The 19,247-nt window shown below is 43.8% G+C and overlaps 1 protein-coding gene across 3 annotated transcripts in view; it reads left to right on the forward strand.

The window, feature by feature from the left end:
• The window catches only part of CDK6 (cyclin dependent kinase 6), a 214,192-nt gene that overhangs the window by 115,030 nt on the left and 79,915 nt on the right, over positions 1 to 19,247 (forward strand). The gene's annotated exons all lie outside the window — the stretch shown is intronic.

Raw genomic sequence — 19,247 nt, forward strand, 5'->3', positions numbered from 1 at the left:
TTCCCTTTACAACATTACCCAAATATTCACGTGGCAGAGATTTCTAGAGTTTCCACTCTTCTGTGATAGAATCTGTACATAGTACTTTGGATTCACTACCGCATTATTCTTTAGTTTAAAGCCATCAAGCCCACAGAGTTGCACTGACTGGCCTATAACTGAAGTCATGGCATGATTAATTAGACTCTACTGTAGTCCAGATTTATGCCCTAATAAAGCTTCAATTAGGGTTTGAAGCTTTATTAGTAACTCACATAAAAACAATAACAAAAACCTCAGTTTAATTTTTCTTCGTAAATTTAGCTATTTTTAGGGCTTCCTAACCCTCATTCCTGAATTCCAGTTTCTTCTCTCCAAGGAGCCATTCCCACCTTCCATGTATCCAGGGTGGCATTAACAAGATGCACCTGCCGCTATGACTCCAGGCCTTGCCTTGTTTAAGAAATTCTATTATTGTAAATAAAACTAGCAGAAAAAAGGAACGAAACTCACTTTGAACCTGATAAATGCATACTAAATAAAGGAAACTACTAAGTTAATGGAAAAATAGGCAAATACTAAGGCTGAACATTTAAATAACACGAAGTCAAACAGTGTAAATGCTGAGGTTCCAAGGGTGCTAAATCATCTGATTTGCATTTGCAGTATGCTTAGTGAATACTTTGAAAGGGACTCTGCCAACTTTAAAAATATCACACTCCTGTGAACGTGTTTTACCTATCATTGTTAGAGATAACACCTAAGATTATTCTAACTGACAGAGATTAGAAATACATTTTCCACTGTTATTTTAGTTCATTTATATTGTGCATTGTCAGTTTGACTGTTTCCCTTATTGTTTGTGCAAGCATTTCACACAGCAGGGAGTGAAAGAAAAGAATTGTTGTTTAAAATAGGAAGATGTGACTGTAGAACTATAAAAATTGGCAGGCAAACTCAAGGAATGGCAAAGTATCTGAAACTGATTATGATGCATGTTTAAAAATTAGATTTGAACTTGAGCGTGTGTGCACCTTCACTGACCTTATAAATAGTAGCAATAAATTGAATCACACATTTCTATTACAGGCAGTCCCCGACTTACGCGGATCCGACTTATGTCGGATCCGCACTTATGAACGGGACTTTTCTCGCTCACGGGGGGGAGCTTCTCCCGGTCTCCCTGGTCTGCTGGGGGGGGTCCAGCAAAGCCGCTGGACCCCCCCAGCAGACCAGGGCCACCCGAGCAAAGCCGCTGCCGCCTCGTTTGCCGCCCAGCAGACCAGGGGGACAGGAGCAAAGCCGCGGAGCACGCCCATAGCGGGACAGCCCGGGCGCGCTTGAGCTGTCCTCCTGCGGGCGTGCTCCGCGGCTTTGCTCTCCGTCTCCCTGGTCTGCAGGGAGACGGGGAGCAAAGCCTTGGAGCATGCCCGCAGCGGGACAGCCCAGGCGCACTAGGGCTGTCCCGCTGCGGGCATGCTCCGTGTCTTTGCTCCCTGTCTCCCTGGTCTGACCAGCAGACCAGGGAGATGGGGAGCAAAGCCTCGGAGCACGCCAGCAGTGGGACAGCCCAAGCTCGCCTGGACTGTCCCGCTGCCCGCGTGCTCTGCGGCTTTGCTCCAGGTCTCCCAGGTCAGCAGACCAGGGAGACGGAGCAAAGCCGTGGAGGACTTGGGCAGTCCCGCCACCCCCGTCTCCCTGGTTTGCTGGGGGGGGGGGGGTGCAGCTAGTGCTCCCCCCCCCCCCCCCCAGCAGACCAGGCTTTTCTTGCCTACCTCTGGGGTAGAGCAGCTGGGGGCTGCCGGGTTGGTCCAGCAGCGCCGCTCCGGACCAACCGGGCAGCACCCCAGTTGCTCTGCCCCAGGCATCCTGATTCAGCCGCTGCTGGTCAGTTTCAGCAGCGGCTGAATCAGGACGCCTGGGGCAGAGCAGCTGGGGTGCTGCTGGGTTGCTCCAGTAGCACGGAGGAGTCGTGCTACTGGAGCAACCCAGCAGCACCCCAGCTGCTCTGCCCCAGGCGTCCCCAAGTCAGCCGCTGCTGAAACTGACCAGCGGCTGACTACAGGAAGCCCGAGGCAGAGTTGCTCTGCCCCAGGCTTCCTGGAATCAGCCGCTGATCAGTTTCAGCAGCAGCTGACTTGGACGCCTGGGTTTCTTAAGTTGAATCTGTATGTAAGTCAGAACTGGCATCCAGATTCAGCCGCGGTTGAAACTGATCAGTTTCAGCAGCAGCTGACGCCAGTTCCGACTTACATACAGATTCAACTTAAGAACAAACCTACAGTCCCTATCTTGTACGTAACCCGGGGACTGCCTGTATATATTTTAGAGCATTTGTTTGTCTGACTGTCTGTCCATCCATCCGTCTGTTCATTCAAGAACTCTTCCTAAACAATGAGTAGTCCTGTGGCACCTTAGAGACTAACAAAAAAATTATATATATATATATATAGCATCATGAGCTTTTGTCCTCCTAACCAGTAAGAGCTGGGACCCCCAGATTTGGCATACAGCTTCCTCTTATTAAAACTTAAAGCAAGTTAAGTGTTGGTTGTGACAGGAAAATGGGATGTGCCGGAAATGGGATTGTGTCTCATAAAATCATACAGAAAAGAGACAGAATCACCTTTGGGACTGCCCCAGCCCTGAGCCTCCAACCTCTGTCCCCCCCCCCCCCCCGGCACACTATAGGGAGGATGGGGGAGGTGAGCTCTGCCTCCCACCCCCTGGAGTCCCCTTTAGGTAAGATGGGTAGGCTGAAGCTTCCCCCCAGTTCATACAGGAGCATTGCTGGCTGTTTCGCTTCATCAAAGAGCGAGGGAACGCGCACAGCTTGCTGCATTCCAGTCTGGCTGTGGAGAGCAGGAGCAGATGAATCTGGACCTTCCCTATCTGGGAGACATGCACCTCCCTCCCCCAGCTATGCCTGCTGGAGCTGCAGCAGCCATGGAGAGGTGCTTCTCATCTGGCCCCAACCTTCTGTGGTGAGAGGGGACTGGGGGTATTCCTCTCTCCCCAGAGCAGCCTACATACTGAATACCTCATACCCAGCCTCACCCGAAAACAATGATTTAAAGGAAGCATGTGCATTTTTATTTTATTTTTCAAAATCAAAAATTGTATTAAAAACTTGAGCAGCGCCATATAAATCTTCTAGTAGTAAATAAACAAGGAATAGAAAATATTTCATATTTTAAGGATAGTGACCCTGGAGATTAATTAATATTGATTTTGGAGGTCTATGTTTTACACTTTCAGAGGTTTTCTTTATTATTACATTGACACCGTGTTTTTAATTTAATTTAATTCAATTTAATTTAAATGTAATTTAATTTTAAAAAGCTAAAGGAAAAAAATGAAGATAATTTAAATTAAACAAACAAAATGTGAAACTAGATATCGCCGTGATCTGTGTACAATTAGCCTCCTGGGTTTATTTTCTGTTTAAATGTTAGTGCAGTCATATCTCCATGACAGAGAAGCATCTTGAGCGTTTGGTGAAAAGGTATCACATTCTATTTCCAATGGTATGAATTACTGTGAGGACATAGCAAAATGCAGGACAATGTAGCACTTTAAAGACTAACAAGATGGTTTATTAGATGATGAGCTTTCGTGGGCCAGACCCACTTCCTCAGATCAAATAGTGGAAGAAAATAGTCACAACCATATATACTAAAGGATACAATTTTAAAAAATGAACACATATGATAGGTTGCATTTCAGGCCAGAAGTCAGGTTGAGGGATGATCAGAAACCTTGTTGATTTTGACATGCAGAGCACTATACAGCACGGGTTCATTTGCCCATCAACTGTCCAGTCTAAGGCCTTGTCTACACTTACCTGCACCATCGACCTACTTCAACTACACAGAGTCGATGAAATCAACATACACACCACGGCATCTTGTGTGTAGACATTTCCAATATCTTGGTCCTGTCTTTCGCTGCTCTGATGAATGCCTGCTTTGGAACCTGTTAATAACTGAAATTGAAATGTTTTTTTTTTAAATGAATGGAGATGCCTATCTCCTAGAACAGGAAGGGACCTTGAAAGGTCATCGAGTTCAGTCCCCTGCCTTCACAACAGGACTAAGTACCATCCCTGACAGGATCATCAGACAGAACCTACAGACCAAACTGGCTGTTTTCCTACAGATTTTCATTCTCACTCCCTTCCTCACAGTCTTCAGAGGAGAGAAGACCCCCTGAGAGTTCCTGTTTGAAGTGTGCAGGTCTTCTTTGGTACTTAAAAACATCCACATGCAGTTATTCATGTTGCTTGTCACTTCCAGGGTGTTCTTCATGTAAATTACATATGGGCTATGTCTAGACTGCAGGCTTCTTTCGAAAGAGGCTCTTTCGAAAGCATCTTTCGAAAGAGCCTCTTTCGAAAGATCGCGTCTAGACTGCAGGCGGATCTTTCGAAAGAGAAATCCGCTTTTTCGAAAGAGAGCACCCAGCGAGTCTGGATGCTCTTTTTCGAAGACGGCCTCTTTACATTGAAGAACGCCTTCTTTCGAAAGAGGAACTTTCGAAAGAAGGCGTTCTTCCTCGTAAATTGAGGTTTACCGCCATCGAAAGAAAAGCCGCGTTCTTTCGAAATAATTTTGAAAGAACGCGGCTTGAGTCTGGACGCAGGGGAAGTTTTTTCGGGAAAAGGCTACTTTTCCCGAAAAAACCCCTGAGTCTGGACACGGCCTTAGAGTTCTTCATATGGGTGTTTGTGGTCATTACTGGGATGGTAAATGGAGAATTCTGGGATGATAGAAGGCATTTGGGATTGTGGGAGGAGCTGACAGAGTTATGTTCCTTGTTATTTAACAATAGCACACCCCATCCAGCAAATATTTTATTTTATTTTAGACAGTGGCACTGGTTAACGCACACACACCTTATTGCTTCCCTCTCTGAATCTTCCTCCTCCAACTCATTAGCTTCTTTAACTTCTATAATTATTGCTATTTAAAGGGACACTTACAAGCAGAGAAAATAGGATGGGAAGGGGAGTAAGGATAACATAGCCAAAATGAGAAACTGAGACCATATCTTCACTTCCTGGAAGATTAACACGGCGGCAGTCGATTTTCTGGAGTTCAATTTAGCGAGCCTAGTAAAGACTAGGGATGTTAAAATACAAGGGGGGGGGAGTTGTAAACATGTACCTGTTGAAATTTTTAACTCCCACCTCCCCCGTTCCCCTGCTGCTGTCTCTCTATCAGAGGCAGTAGCTCAGGGGGACAGGGAGCTCTGCAGGAGCCGACATGCCCGGGGAGACAGCTTAAAAGCCAACTCCCCTCCCACATCAGCTCCCCCACCCTGATACAGAGGCAGCAGTATGGGGCATGCGTGTAACTGTGAGGATTAATCAATGAGCCCAAGCTTATTAGTTAACTGTGTACACAAATGCTAAGGTGCTGTCAATGCTGGAACTCCTACTTGCCACGAGGAGTAAGGGAAGTTGATGGAAGCGTTTCCGCTGTAGAACTCCCACTATAAGGATGGCGCCGAAGCTTGACTTGAGGTACATTGACTCCAGCTACGTTTTTAATATAGCTGGAATTGCAGACCTTAAGCTGACCTTCGGCTGTAGTGTGGACCTGACCTGAGGGAGCATTAGAGGAAGGGGCAGTCATTGCTAGAAATGAGCAGAAGGAGAATGAGGCTCATACCCAATGCTATAACCCATCATTTTTGTAATGCCTCTTCTCTTTGGAGCTACACAGGCCAAGGAGCCCTTTCAGTTTACATTTTCTTCAAATTTCCATTTTGTTTTTTGGGCAGAAGATGCCCAAATATTTTTGGAGAGAGAGAAAGCGTGTATGTGTGAGTCAAATACACACATACACGTTTAATATGTTCAAGCTGTTTAATGTTCTACCGTGACATAGCTGAGATTCTTTCCCAGTGAATATATATAATATTATACCTGGGATTTGCAATTAATGTCACAAACGACATGCTTGTATTCTGCTCTCTGGTCAGGGTGTGCAATGCAGGGAATCATCCAGCTAAACATAAGCCATTTTTTAAAAGTAGCCAAAAGGTATTCAGGAAGCTGTAATCCCTGCCCACATCTATGCATCCCTGACTCATTTCATGAATTGCGTTCTCAAGTCGCCCCACACGAAAAATCTCTTTGGTGCTTTCCATATGAAGATCATTTGGTGCATGAAAAAAAATCAAAACCACAGTCCCTTCTAACATCAGTTTTGATCACTTGCAAACTTTACTTGATTATATAACCATATAATCACATAAAAGTGCTCCTCGAAGGCAGTGCTCCCTCCCTTGCCAGTGACAAGAATGTGAATCATTACAAAAAGTTCATGGTCTACAAGGAGAAATGGAAGTCTACTGTCCAAACTCAAGGGACAAAAGCGCGCCACTGCCATTATCAGGGAACCCAAGCGTGTCAGAGTCAAAGGCATTTCTAAGACTGTGGGCAGGATGGGCAAAGGTGTAGGCACAGGTATTTTGAGTCATGAAGGCTACAAGGGAGCTTGAATTAGAAGCCTTTTGTGTTCTGAAAGTAGAAGGAATGGCTCTGTGTCAATGAATTAGTTCATTGACTCTTATGAGGAAGCTGATGCCGTAGCTGCATGTAGATGAAAAGTTTCATCGTCCCAATTTATTACAGAATCTCTTTCACATATCAGAGTAGTTAATAAAAATCTACACGTGTATAGTAACTGCTGGTATTTGCCAACAGTGAGAGATGTTGGCATCCAGATAGAATGATGCTCCCTACACCCCCCTGATATTTTTTGGATTTTTTTCCCCCTTCCACTGCTTTTCACATGAGGCTTTCTAATTAAAGGGGAAAGTAAATTAATTACATGAATATTAAAAGGTTACTTTTCCATTATTACATTTGGTCACCAATTGTCTAAGGAAAAGGAATGCAGGCTGGAGGGCTGCCATGCCTCAGCTCCTTTCTGTTGAGGGCCACAAGCTGAAGCAGTGATTGTGTATGACAGATTCTGGGAACAATGAGCCTGCGCACAGATCATCCAGACGGAGCATGCTTTTTCCAAATTATACCAACAACAGGGTGGCCTACAGGCAAACAAAACAGTTAAACAATACATAATAAAGTTTTTATTTGGTATTTCCTGTGAGACTGTGCCAGTTGCCAGGGAGTGTACTGTATTTTTCTTCTGCTGTATTAATTGTTGACCACAGCTGGCAAAGAACCAAACTATCAGGGACAGATAAGGCAGGGGGTGGGGGGAAATGGCATCTGGACACTAAAGCCTCAAGAGTACTGGGGGGAAAAAAAAGCACAAAAAATTACAGCATATATCTGGAATTTTCCAACTAACGATGTGCGGATGTGGTAGCGCTAGGGAAAAAGAGCCAAACTGAGCCTGCTTTGTTCACCAAGAGAGGCCCCCCTGTAACATTCCTTTTAGCTGTGCATATTTTGGCTTCAGTTGTGCAGTTTTAACTATATACTGTGTATGGAGCAGATCAGTTGTTACTGCTTGGATCTAGGGATTTTGTTGCAAGAAATAAAATGCCATCTTTGGAATATGCACTATTGTATCTTGTGAGATGCTAGGGTATTGTCTATTTTTAGATTTTAAATTATATCTGTTCAATTTTGAGAGAGGAAAAATTACAGTTAATGCAAGCCATTACAGCAACAGCTGCAGTTAGGAGGCCCTCAGTAGCAGAGAATGCTCTCTTTTTTAACTCATCAATGAAATGAGAGTATTTACAGTTATCTAGTGTAGAAAAGAGCCCATGATCAACACTAACACTTGGGGTAAAAATAGGAGGTAGCACAAACAGGCCAATTTGGTAAAGCCTTCTGCTCTTATTTATCAGTCTGGTAATTAAGTTATTAACTCCTTTTTAAATAAGATTGTTTTAAACTCCTGATTTCTTCTTATGTGCATTGTGGGAATTATTTAATATTAGCCTCTAGCAAAGAAGATAAATATAATAGGCTAAGTTTTATGTTGCTACAGGTTGAACCTGTCTAGTTCAGCACTCTCTGGTCCAGCAACATCTGGGGTCCGGCATGATTGTAGCTAGCCTGATGTCTACTTATCATGGATATGTCCAAGGTTCCCACAATCTCATCAGTTTGTTTACAGCCACCAGTCCTGGCTCTCAGTGTTCTGTGCTGTTATTTACTCTAATTTACCCCTGAATGTCTTTTAAGAGCCCAGTAAGCAGTGGAAGTGTTGGTCATGCGGCTAGACAATATTGACCTCCCGTGATTTGCCAGATTCTCTGGTTCACCACCTGTCAGGTCCTGAAAGTATCTGACTAGAGAGGTTTAATTTGTACTTTTACAGATAGTGTGCTTGGGGGAAGGTAAGATAATATTTAATATTGCTACTAGTATCTACAAACTAGAACAAGAAAAACAGAATTAAAGTTGCTCTGGATGGCATGTATAGGATGTATAGAGAATAGTTTGTACTGCACCAAGCAATGGTTCTGATTTGTGTTTGCAATTTAAGAAGTCTCCATTGTCATTGATTGGGACGGGGTTACTGTTACTGACAATGTCTATAGTGTTACATCCCCACTTCTTGGGAAGGACACTTGCTCCACTTCTGTGATCAGTGGTCCCTAATAGCCACAGGACAACCTGGCCCTGCTGGCAAAACTGTTTTTAACGTTATTTTTTTTCCTTCTGTGAGCTATAAGATGTGGAGGTTTCCTTTCCAGTGTTTGGTTACAATATTTTACCATCTGTTGGAGATGGAAATCTAACAAACATAGCAGCTAAAAGCATGCATATTTTAAATATAATACACACAGAAAACTATGTTAAAAGATCATTATTAAGGATACAAAGTCAAGCATTCAAAACTTAGAAAGCACCCATGTGCACTGCATGAGACAGGGATCCTGTAAACAAAAAACAAAACATCATGTGATCTGGAACTAACGACTATCACATTATGCATATGCAGAAAAAGGAAGAATTAAAGTTACACAGAGAACCTTAATTCTGGCAATTTCTAACTTTAGAATACTTGACTTTTCAATTTTAATACTTTTCTTTTAATATAATTTTTGTGTGTAATTTCATAGTTTTTTTAATAAAGCAAACTGAAAAAAACCAAATTCCATTATGTCAACACCCATCCTGGACATCAACAGGGCTAGCATATTGAGATCCATAGCACAGTCCTCTGCCACTAAGCTGAGTAACTGAGAAGTGCAGTGAGCTGTCTGTCTTGCTATGGCCCAGCACTAGGGAGACAAGATAGAAAGGACAGGAGTGGAGGGTAATAGGCAGCTATATAAGAAAAAGCCTTGAATATCAGGACTGTGCCTATAAAACTGGGACACCTAGTCACCCTATCCAGCACTAGTGTGCTAGGCTCCCTCAACTTCTCTCTCACACTTGGGGGCTACGTCTACACTGGCCCCTTTTCCGGAAGGGGCATGTAAATTTCACTAGTCGTCGTAGGGAAATCCGCGGGGGATTTAAATATCCCCCGCGGCATTTAAATAAAAATGTCCGCCGCTTTTTTCCGGCTTTTAAAAAAGCCGGAAAAGAGCGTCTAGACTGGCCCCGATCCTCCGGAAAAAGTGCCCTTTTCCGGAGGGTCTTATTCCTACTTTGAAGTAGGAATAAGAGATCCTCCGGAAAAGAGCTTATTTTCCGGAGGATCGCGTCCAGACTGGCACTTTTCTCCGGCTTATCTACAAGCCGGAAAAAAGCGGCAGCCATGTTAATGCAAATGCCGCGGGGGATATTTAAATCCCCCGCGGATTTGCCTATTCCAAAGTGCTACATTTGCATCCCTATTACGGAATAGGGGCCAATGTAGACACAGCCTTGGTCTGTAGAGGTAGAGTGGAATGGGATGCATTCCCAGTGAGTTTTGCTTCTATTTGCTGACAGCAGAGGAATGGTGAAACTTAAGAAAATTGTGTGTCCCATTCCAGGCGCTGGAGGGGAATACGCTCCAGTGAGCACAGAGTCTTCTACCCATTCTCCCCCACCCCCCAACAACATTTGACCTCTTCTGCCACATCCCCACCAACACACTCCTATCCTTTCTCTTCACCACCAAGGTTCCTTCTCCCAGTTCCATTCTTTTTGCCTACCTAGTCCTTGTCTCCTTGCCCAGTCAGTCCCATTTCCCTCACCCTGACTCCTTGTCCAGCCTGTGTGTCTCTCTCTCACTGACCTCAAGTTGCACACTTTGCCCACATTCACTCTCTCCACGGGCCCCTAGTCCTAGTCATCCTTTTGGGTCCCATTCTCAGTCTGCCCCTGCCAACTTCCTGGCATCTTGCCCCAGTCTCCCCCCTTCCTTATTCTTTGTCAGTTGTCCTTATGCACCCTTGTTCCTCCTCTCTCTTCCCCTTGCCTCAAACTGGTTCCAAGTTTCAGTGCCATCTCTCAACCCCTGTCTCCTTCTTCCCGTGCCTTACAGTCCCAGGCTCCCCTCTCTTTGGCTGTGTCTAGACTATATCCCTCTATCAGCAGAGGGATGTAAACGAGGCACTTCGAAAGTGCAAATAAAGTGGGGATTGAAATAGCCCGTGCTTCATTTGCATAATTGCGTCATGGCACTCTTTCAAACAAGCACCATTTTGAAAGTAAAACTGCAGTCTAGACATGGTTCTTTCGAAAATGGCAGACTTTTTCGAAAGATCCTGTACTCCGAGGAGTTTTCAAAAGAACCACATCTAGACTGCGGTTTTACTTTCGAAATGGTGTTTGTTCGAAAGAGCGCCATGATGCGATTATGCAAATGAAGCACCGGATATTTAAATCCCTGCTTCATTTAAGTACCCTCTATGTCCTCCATCCGCACCTTCTCCTCTGTATTCAAATCAGGCAGCTTTGTCCTCCACACTTCCTAGGTGTCAGCAAGTAGGGCCAAGGAAACACTTCCTAGGTGTCAGCAAGGCAGTCTGTAACTTCAGGTGCAGGAAAAGTCCTTCCAAGTCGCCTGAAATCCCTGACTGGAACATACTCAATGAGGAGGGAACCTCAGAGACTTTTGTCTGTTAAACTCTAACTAGTCTCTGTTGGACATGTGCTAACTGCAGTTTTTCAAAGGCTTATAACTTGGCTGAATTTGGGCACATTTTAAACATGGTGGCAAAAGGCATATAATGGATATTGAATGCCAAGTCCCTGCTCCAAAGCACAGAGCAATAGATTTAAAAAAACAAAACAAAAAAATCACCAGAATTTTTCAACATGAGTAAAATGTATTTTGTCTTAGGGTCATTCTTAGGAATGGCTGAGCCACTTTGGTTGAAATTTTCCTTCATAAATATATTTAAAAAAAGAGCCCAGGGAAGGAAAAATTTCAGCCTGATTGGTTTAAGTTTGGCAAAGTTATAAGCAATGGAAAGTAGGGCCTTAAAATGAGAAGTGACACAACACCTTAATAATAGGCAGCTCCCAGACCCATTCATGATACAGACACATGCAGTACTGTCAATTCTAGACCTAGAACAGCAGATTGATGAGAGCGCACTATATGAAGAGACCATTCATCTCTCTCCAGATTGGCAGAGCGCAGTCTGCCCTCCTCCCTCTCTCCGATGCATGCCACATGCACTGGGCCTGATTCTCATTTTCACTGAGGAGCTCCTAACTGTTCTGTAAGTGTAGTAGGGCCTTAGGTGGCTGTACATGTAATTTGTTCACACTTTTGGCCCACTTGAGACTGCCAGCATGATGTAAAAAGGCTTTAGTGTAAATGAGAATCAGGCCTAGTGACTGGTGATAAGGGTTTTCAGTGTCAGGCCTCATGAAAATAAGTCTGATTACTTCAACAAAGTGCAGCATCAAGTCTGTAGATAGGAACATAGTATATTTTTAATCTATAAGTATTTTCAGTCTATCTGCAATTTCCATCTTTTCTCAAGGGAAACACATCTGCCATATACTTGCAACTTGTATAGCTATTATCCAACAAGAAGTATATGATATGATATAATATAATATAGTACTGGAAAACAGTCCAATTAGAGTAACCAGCCAGGTTTCATTTCCTATGGGTGTGCTCTGTTGCTGGCCAGATAGCCAACACTTTCAAAATTACTTTGAAAAATAATTGATTATGAATTGCTGACCATAGGAATTGTGAGTAATCTAGTGTATAATTGCTTTAAATGTAATTGATTATTAATAATATTACCTTTTGTACTACATGTGTGAACTACATATATATGGTATTCCTGGGAACTACACAAAGGCTACGTCTAGATTGCAAGCCTCTTTTGAAAGACGCTTTTTCAAAAGATATTTTCAAAAAAGTGCATCTAGACTACAACCAATACTTTTGAAAAAGCAAGCCGCTTTTTCGAAAGAGAGCACCCAAGCAGCCTGGATGCTCTCTTTCAAAAAAGCACAGTTTGCATTACATAGCACCTTTTTTCAAAAGACCACTTTCGAAAAAAGGCGTTCTTCCTTGTAAAATGAGGTTTTCCGCAGTCGAAAAAACTGCTACGTTCTTTCAATTTACTTTCAAAAGACTTCGGCAGCAGTCTAGACGCAGGGGAGGTTTTTTCAAAAAAAGGCCATTTTTTTTCGAAAAAACCCTGTAGTCTAGACACAACCTAACTGTTGAACATCACTGTTTCCAGACGTATTGCCAGGAAAGAGAGATTACTAAAAAATGTTTTCAGAAATATTCAATCATGGGATAATATCCTAGAATTATATTTTGTAGAAACATTGTAAGTCTTTACTATACCCACTTTCAAAGGAAATTATTACACTGCCAGTGTCATATTTAAAAGAAACCCAAAATGTCCCTACTTTTGTTACATCACACTTCAGTAACTTATTGAAAAGATTTGAAAATCAATTTTTTTCATTACTTATGCTGTTTCTTTGCTTTTTGTATCCTCTCAGCTGGACAATGATAATAGGCTCACTCATTTCACCCTTATTTCTATCCAATTTCAAGTAAATTTTATTTTCACCTGCATTGGCACAATGCTGCTAGGTTTTGATTGCAAATCCTATACAAACTATTTATTTATTGTTTAAAAATGCTTCCCCTTAGGGATTTAAAATAAAAATTGATGATTAAAAAAATCTGTTGAACCTAGATTTTTTAAAAGTTTGATTTCACAAAAGCTAATTTGGGGCCAAATTTAGCCTGACTTGGTCCTTTCAGCCTTGCTATTGACTCCGTGAAACATTTTTTTAAATCTCGTAATCATTGGTGGAGAGTTTTGAATGGCACCTACGTAACCTACCACACCACTAACAATACTACTTACAAAATTACAAAACTTAAATGTTTTAATTGTTTGAATTTGTACTTTGTTTTCTAATAGTAGTACTCCTTCACTGCAGACTATCAACATCCAATTAAAGGGCACTGTTTCTTAAATAGGACTATGCATTAAAAAAAAGTATATTTTGAAGTAAAAGTATATAGAATTTCTTTTCATAAAAATAATATTTAAAACTATAGGGAGAACTACAAGTTGATTTTCTCTAGTTGTGCATCCTTGGGACCTGAATGGTGCCGAACCAGAGAATTTGCCAGATCAGAGGAGATCAATATTTTCTAGCGCCATTATAACACTTCACTGCTTACTGGGCTCTTAGAAGACATTTAGAGGTAAATTAGAGCTTGTCAAGGCTGTTCCCCACTCTAGCACTCCAAGTGCAGAAGGTGGGGTTCCACTTGGTCCTGCCTTGAGGGTGGGGGGCTGGACTCGATGACCTCTTGAGGTCCCTTCTAGTCCTATTATTCTATGATTCTATGATTCTAAGAGACCTTAAAAATACCTTGCCTCTATAGTCTTCTACTTGAAAGCTCCCAAAAGTCACAGATTCCCTGGCCTTGGGAGGTAGCTGCCAACACCAAGTGAAACAAAAGAAAACCCATTTCTTCTTGAACCCAGGAAGAAAGCAGTTGGACTTCTCACAGAGCAATATCCCCAAGCTCTTTTACCACAAGAAAGTGAGGAAAAAAGAGAAAAAAAACTGCAGTCTCCGATAGCTGTTTTAGGCATGCCTACACAGGCCTCCTATTACCTCCCAGGACACAAGAATCAAATCATTGCCTTAAAAAAGTTGATTTTATTAACAAAACAAAATGATATATTTGATAAAGCATACTTGGTTGCTATGTGTTACAGAGCAACTGAAAAAAGAACAGATTAAAACACAGAGAAATTGTATTTCTGCAATACAGGCAGTCCCCGGGTTACATACAAGATAGGGAATATAGGTTTGTTCTTAAGTTGAATTTGTATGTAAGTCGGAACTGGCTCCAGATTCAGCCTCTTCTGAAACTGATCAGCGGCTGACTACAGGAAGCCCTAGGCAGAGTTGCTCTGCCCCCGGCTTCCTGGAATCAGCCGCTGATCAGTTTCAACAGCGGCTGAATCTGGACTCCTGGGACAGAACAGCTGGGGCACTGCCGAGTAGGTCCCCGCAGGACCAACCCAGCAGCACCCCAGCTGCTCTACCCCAGGCGTCCCGCAACAAAAGCCTGGTCTGCTGGGGGGGGGCGCACTAGCTGCACCCCTTCCCCCCCCCAGCACAGCAGGGAGACCCGAGCAAAGCCGCACAGGCGGTGGGACCCTGCTGCCCGTGCTGCTTTGCTCCTTTGCCCCGGAGCAAAGCCGCACAGGCGGCAGGGTCCCCCGCCTCTGCGGCTTTGCTCCTGTCTCCCTGCTGTGCACAGCACCAGCACAGCAGGGAGACAGGAGCAAAGCCGCACGGGCAGCGGGGTCCCGCCGCCTGTGCGGCTTTGCTCGGGTCTCCCTGCTGTGCTGGGGAGTCCCCCCCAGCACACCAGGGAGACCCGGAGCAGCTTTTCTCGCCCCGGAGGACACGGTGGCGAGACCGCTGCAATCTGGGCGGTCTCGCCGCCCGCGAGCTCTGGGGCGAGAAAAGCCCCGTTCGTAAGTGCGGATCCGACATAAGTCGGATCCGCATAAGTCGGGGACTGCCGGTACAGCTTAAAATACAGTGTGGGGGAGGGGCACATTGACAGCACAGAAGTTTAATCAAACAACAAAACAAAGAAAATAACCTGATCGTGACTAAATAGACATTTCCCTATCTACTTGCGATATGTGCTTCAAGGTCCAGTCCATTTCCATACCCAGTATTCTTTGTAGTCATGGTAGTTCTGCCTGGTTCAATTTATCTTCTCCCCCCAACTCCTGGCTTAAAACTCACACAAAAAAACCCAGCAGGCAGGTATATCTTCCCATTCAAATCTCAAGACCATCTCCCATTGGCTCCCCTGCCTTCCTGTCAACACCCTTTAGCTACCTGAGTTTAACTCTTTAGTTACCGAATGCTGGCCAGCACTCCCCGTACCCATCACAGAGCTAAATAACAGCACAGACCACTGAGAACCAGGACTGGTGGCTGTAAACAAACCTTATGGGACTACGGGAAACTTGGCCCCACCCGTGATAAGTGGACATTTGGCTAACTAACATCATCCGGACCATAGATGTTGTCAGCCAGACAGTGCTGGACTAGAGATGTTCAACTTACTAGGTATATTATATTGAGCTTTCAGGCTTGAAGCTGTCTCCCTTTATTCATCGAAAACTTTTGTTGAAGTCAGTAGGGGTATGTCTACACTACCCCGCTAGTTCGAACTAGCGGGGTAATGTAGGCATATCGCACTTGCAAATGAAGCCCGGGATTTGAATTTCCCGGGCTTCATTTGCATAAGTGGGGAGCCGCCATTTTTAAAACCCCGCTGGTTCGAGCCCCGTGCAGCGCGGCTACACAGGGCACGAACTAGGTAGTTCGAACTAGGCTTCCTAGTTCGAACTACCGTTACTCCTCGTGAAGTGCAGTATGCCTACATTACCCTCCTAGTTTGAACTAGGAGGGTAGTGTAGACATACCCTAGAATATTACAGGTGTGGCCCTGTACCCTGTAATCCTTTGTTCAGCATGATTTGATAACTTAGCCCTTTAAAATGTGCCATGTTTTGCCTCAGATGAGTAGGTGAGGTTACCTCTGTATTTGCAGTATTTCCTGTATTTATTTATATAGAGAATACTTAGGAAATACTCCAAATATTAAGGAATCTAAAGCTATTGGCAAGTTTTTAAGGGTAACTATTATACACAAAGCCTTACATCTTCAAAGACAAGATGATAAATTGACCCACAATGACTGCGAGCAGCAGGACCAACAGCCTCACCGGGCCCGTAGGCAAGGTGGGGGATGGATGCTGCTCCACATTCCTGGATGGGGCAAGGCCTCATGAAGAAGGGGTAGGGCTGGGGCTAGGCAGGCCTCAGAGCCATCAAGAGAATGCCACACCTCCCTCCCCACAATCCCTCAGTGCTGCCCAGATCACATTGCGTGGCTCTCTTACAGCAGATTAAAGGGCTCAGGGCTCCATCTGCCACAGAAGTGGTGGTGGTGGTTGCCCAGAGCTCCTGGCCTTTTTGTATCAGTTGTCCTCTTTGCTCCCCCACCTGTCAGCGGGCCTGATTGGGGAAGGTCAGTAGGGGATCTCACCCTTCCCACGAAAACACTCACACAAGGGAGTTCAGGGGAAGGAAACCATCATGAAGATCATTACATGGGGATTCCTCACTTTATCCCTCCTGTGTGGTACAGGCTATGGGACCAATCCCCCAGCCAATGGATCTCCTGGCATCTATGCAAATCTAAGGTCTGTTTATACAGGCACTCAATGTCTCTCTCCTTGCCCCTGTTTCTCACTATTGTATCTCCAGAAGAACTATGCAATCAAGGTCTGCCTGGCAGCAGCTGCTGTGAGAATGCCCCTTACAAAGGATTTCCATTCCCAGTCCAGTCTGGTGGAGACTTTTCATTACATGCATGGATCCTAATGCCATGGAGGGGCCTGACACTTCCACCTCTTTGGTTGACAGAGGAGCAAAAAGATCTTTGCTCAGAGGGTTTACTTCTGGGCACACACCTTTGTGAGAGAAACAGTACAGACAAACCTCCCACTCCTATTATCACCATTTTAGGGAAAGGCAAAAAGAGAGTTTAAATGATTTGCCAAAGCTCATACAGTAAATCCGTGGCAGAACTGGCATTAGAATCCAGACGTTCTTGGTTTTCCTACTGAAGCCTGTGAGACTAGACCAGATCCTAGGTATTAATTTCAATCTGATTTATTTTCCTCTTTCAGATAAGGAATATATTAAAAGATACACATTTTTAAAGGAGGCATTTTTTGGAAAGTAGGTGCAAAGGTGATATGCGGAGGCAGCAAGAGAGATTACAGAGTGCAGTCAGCGACCTCCTGATCTATATTTATCTTCTGTTTTCTGGCCAGAGAGGCAAAATGGTTGAATCTCAATTATATTCTAAGTTCTCCCTTTTAGCAGCTCGCTGTTGGTAATTCAGTATGTCATTCCTCTAGCAAGGAGACCCCATGAAGAGAGAGATTGCTGCCACACCATCTCTACTCCTTGGCTAGCCAGAGAAAAAACATTTCTGCCTAAATTGGAAGCTTCCCCCTCTCTTGGAGGCTCACTGCTCATGTTTCACAGCCTCTGAGCCTGTAAGCCCAAAACCATTGGCTACACTTGGAAACTTTCATTTTTTTAGCTCACAGAGCACAACTAAATTCAGCCTCAGTGATTGCTGGAAACACTTCACATCACCATGGTTCTGATACCAGGTTTGGAGCGTGTATTAAGCCACTGTTCCTGAGCTGCTACTGAAGTCAGAGTCTGTCAAACTATCGCCTTGACAGGGAGCTTGGATTCAAAGGAAAGGTATTTCCTTTGTAGGCTCCTAGCCACACAGTATCCAATGGGTTAACAAAGGAGTTACTTTGGAGGCAGAAGGTCATTGGCGGCAATAGCAAAGACTTCTAAAGCCTGCCATCAAGAGCCTCTCACCCTGCATTTCCCACCCAGGGGATTGTAAACATTGGCTCTCAGCCACGGAGTTCTACAAAACTTCTCTGTGCTTGCAGCATATACATTTATATTTTTTAATGGAGACCGAAACACAGCAAGTTATTTCTGCATGTCCAGAGAGAGTGTTCCTGTTCAAATGAAGCAGAGGGGGGAGGGGGAAAGTGAACCAGTACTCATTCTGGAATTTGAAAACATAGAGATATGCTTGTTTAGTGGTACTTCACATGTAACATAGCTGCTGTTCTCAGGCAAACTTTCTCAACTCAGAGGAATGTGTAGAATGCTGTCACTTAATCAGAACCTAGAAGGGTTTCTTTTCTTTGCCATTGGTTAGTAACTAGCAATATTGTTCTTATCTCTCTGTCCTTTAGCCTGATCCAGTACCCTGGGATATGAGAACTAGTAACATGAAAACACTGTTACCTTGAACATTCATGTTTTTAAAGTCTCTTAAATTCATAGCCCTTAAACTTGGAGAAGGTGTGGTTTTTTTTATAGATTTGAACAAGAAACTTTATCCACAAAACACCACTGTAAAACATGTATCTTCACAGGTAGAACATAAAAGTGTAATTACTTTGGATTGGATTCTTAAGCGGTCTAGATCTAGACTGACGCTTACCATCAGGCTAATGAAGAAATTAACTATGGCTAACTTATTCAAGAGATCTGATTTAATGAAAATAATACCAAAAAGTAATACGTATAAACTTCAAAGTTATATTGACAAATAGCTGTGGCTGAAAATCTGACCTTCTTTAAAATTGTTAAAGTCTGCTAAATTTTCAGCTTCTGCATATAGCATCTTTTGTTATTTACAACTGAGCTTTTCTATTAGGTGCTTTAACAATCTTGTGTGTTTTATGACTTGGGTTTTGTGAAAAGTGCCATCCTGAGAGCACAGGGGAGAGAGGTTATCTCCACAGAACAGGTGTAGCACAAGGTCCCTATCAGTAAGCTTCAGCCCACTTCTGAAGCTCCTTTCTCTGGAGGGGCAGGAATAGTTCAGTCTCAACAAAAATCTACTAGCCTGGGCCCCCTTAGGCTCTGGTGTGTGAGGAGGGGAATGTGGTCTCAGTTGGAGGCCACGTCAATAAGGGGTTTTTGGGTTGGGTTTTTTTGGGGTGGGAAGTCTTTTCACTTGTGTGCGGCCCCCGACTGATTCTTCTGTGGGTCAGCAGCCCCTGACCTATAAAAGATTCCCCACCCCTGCATTAAATCCTTGGCTCCTCTGCTCAAAGTGTGAGTATGGGTACTAGCTTATGTCAATGAGGGTTGGGGCTGCTTGCACTCATACTCTAAGGACTGGACTGAACAACCAAATGGTACTATTTATGTACATTAATACATATTTTTTTAGTAAACACATTTTTGTTTCTGTTATTCACATTACCTGAAAATAACACATTTGATT

Source organism: Pelodiscus sinensis, chromosome 2 (assembly GCF_052426305.1).
Source record: "Pelodiscus sinensis isolate ZL-2025 chromosome 2, ASM5242630v1, whole genome shotgun sequence".
In the NCBI taxonomy this organism is placed as follows: domain Eukaryota; kingdom Metazoa; phylum Chordata; order Testudines; family Trionychidae; genus Pelodiscus; species Pelodiscus sinensis.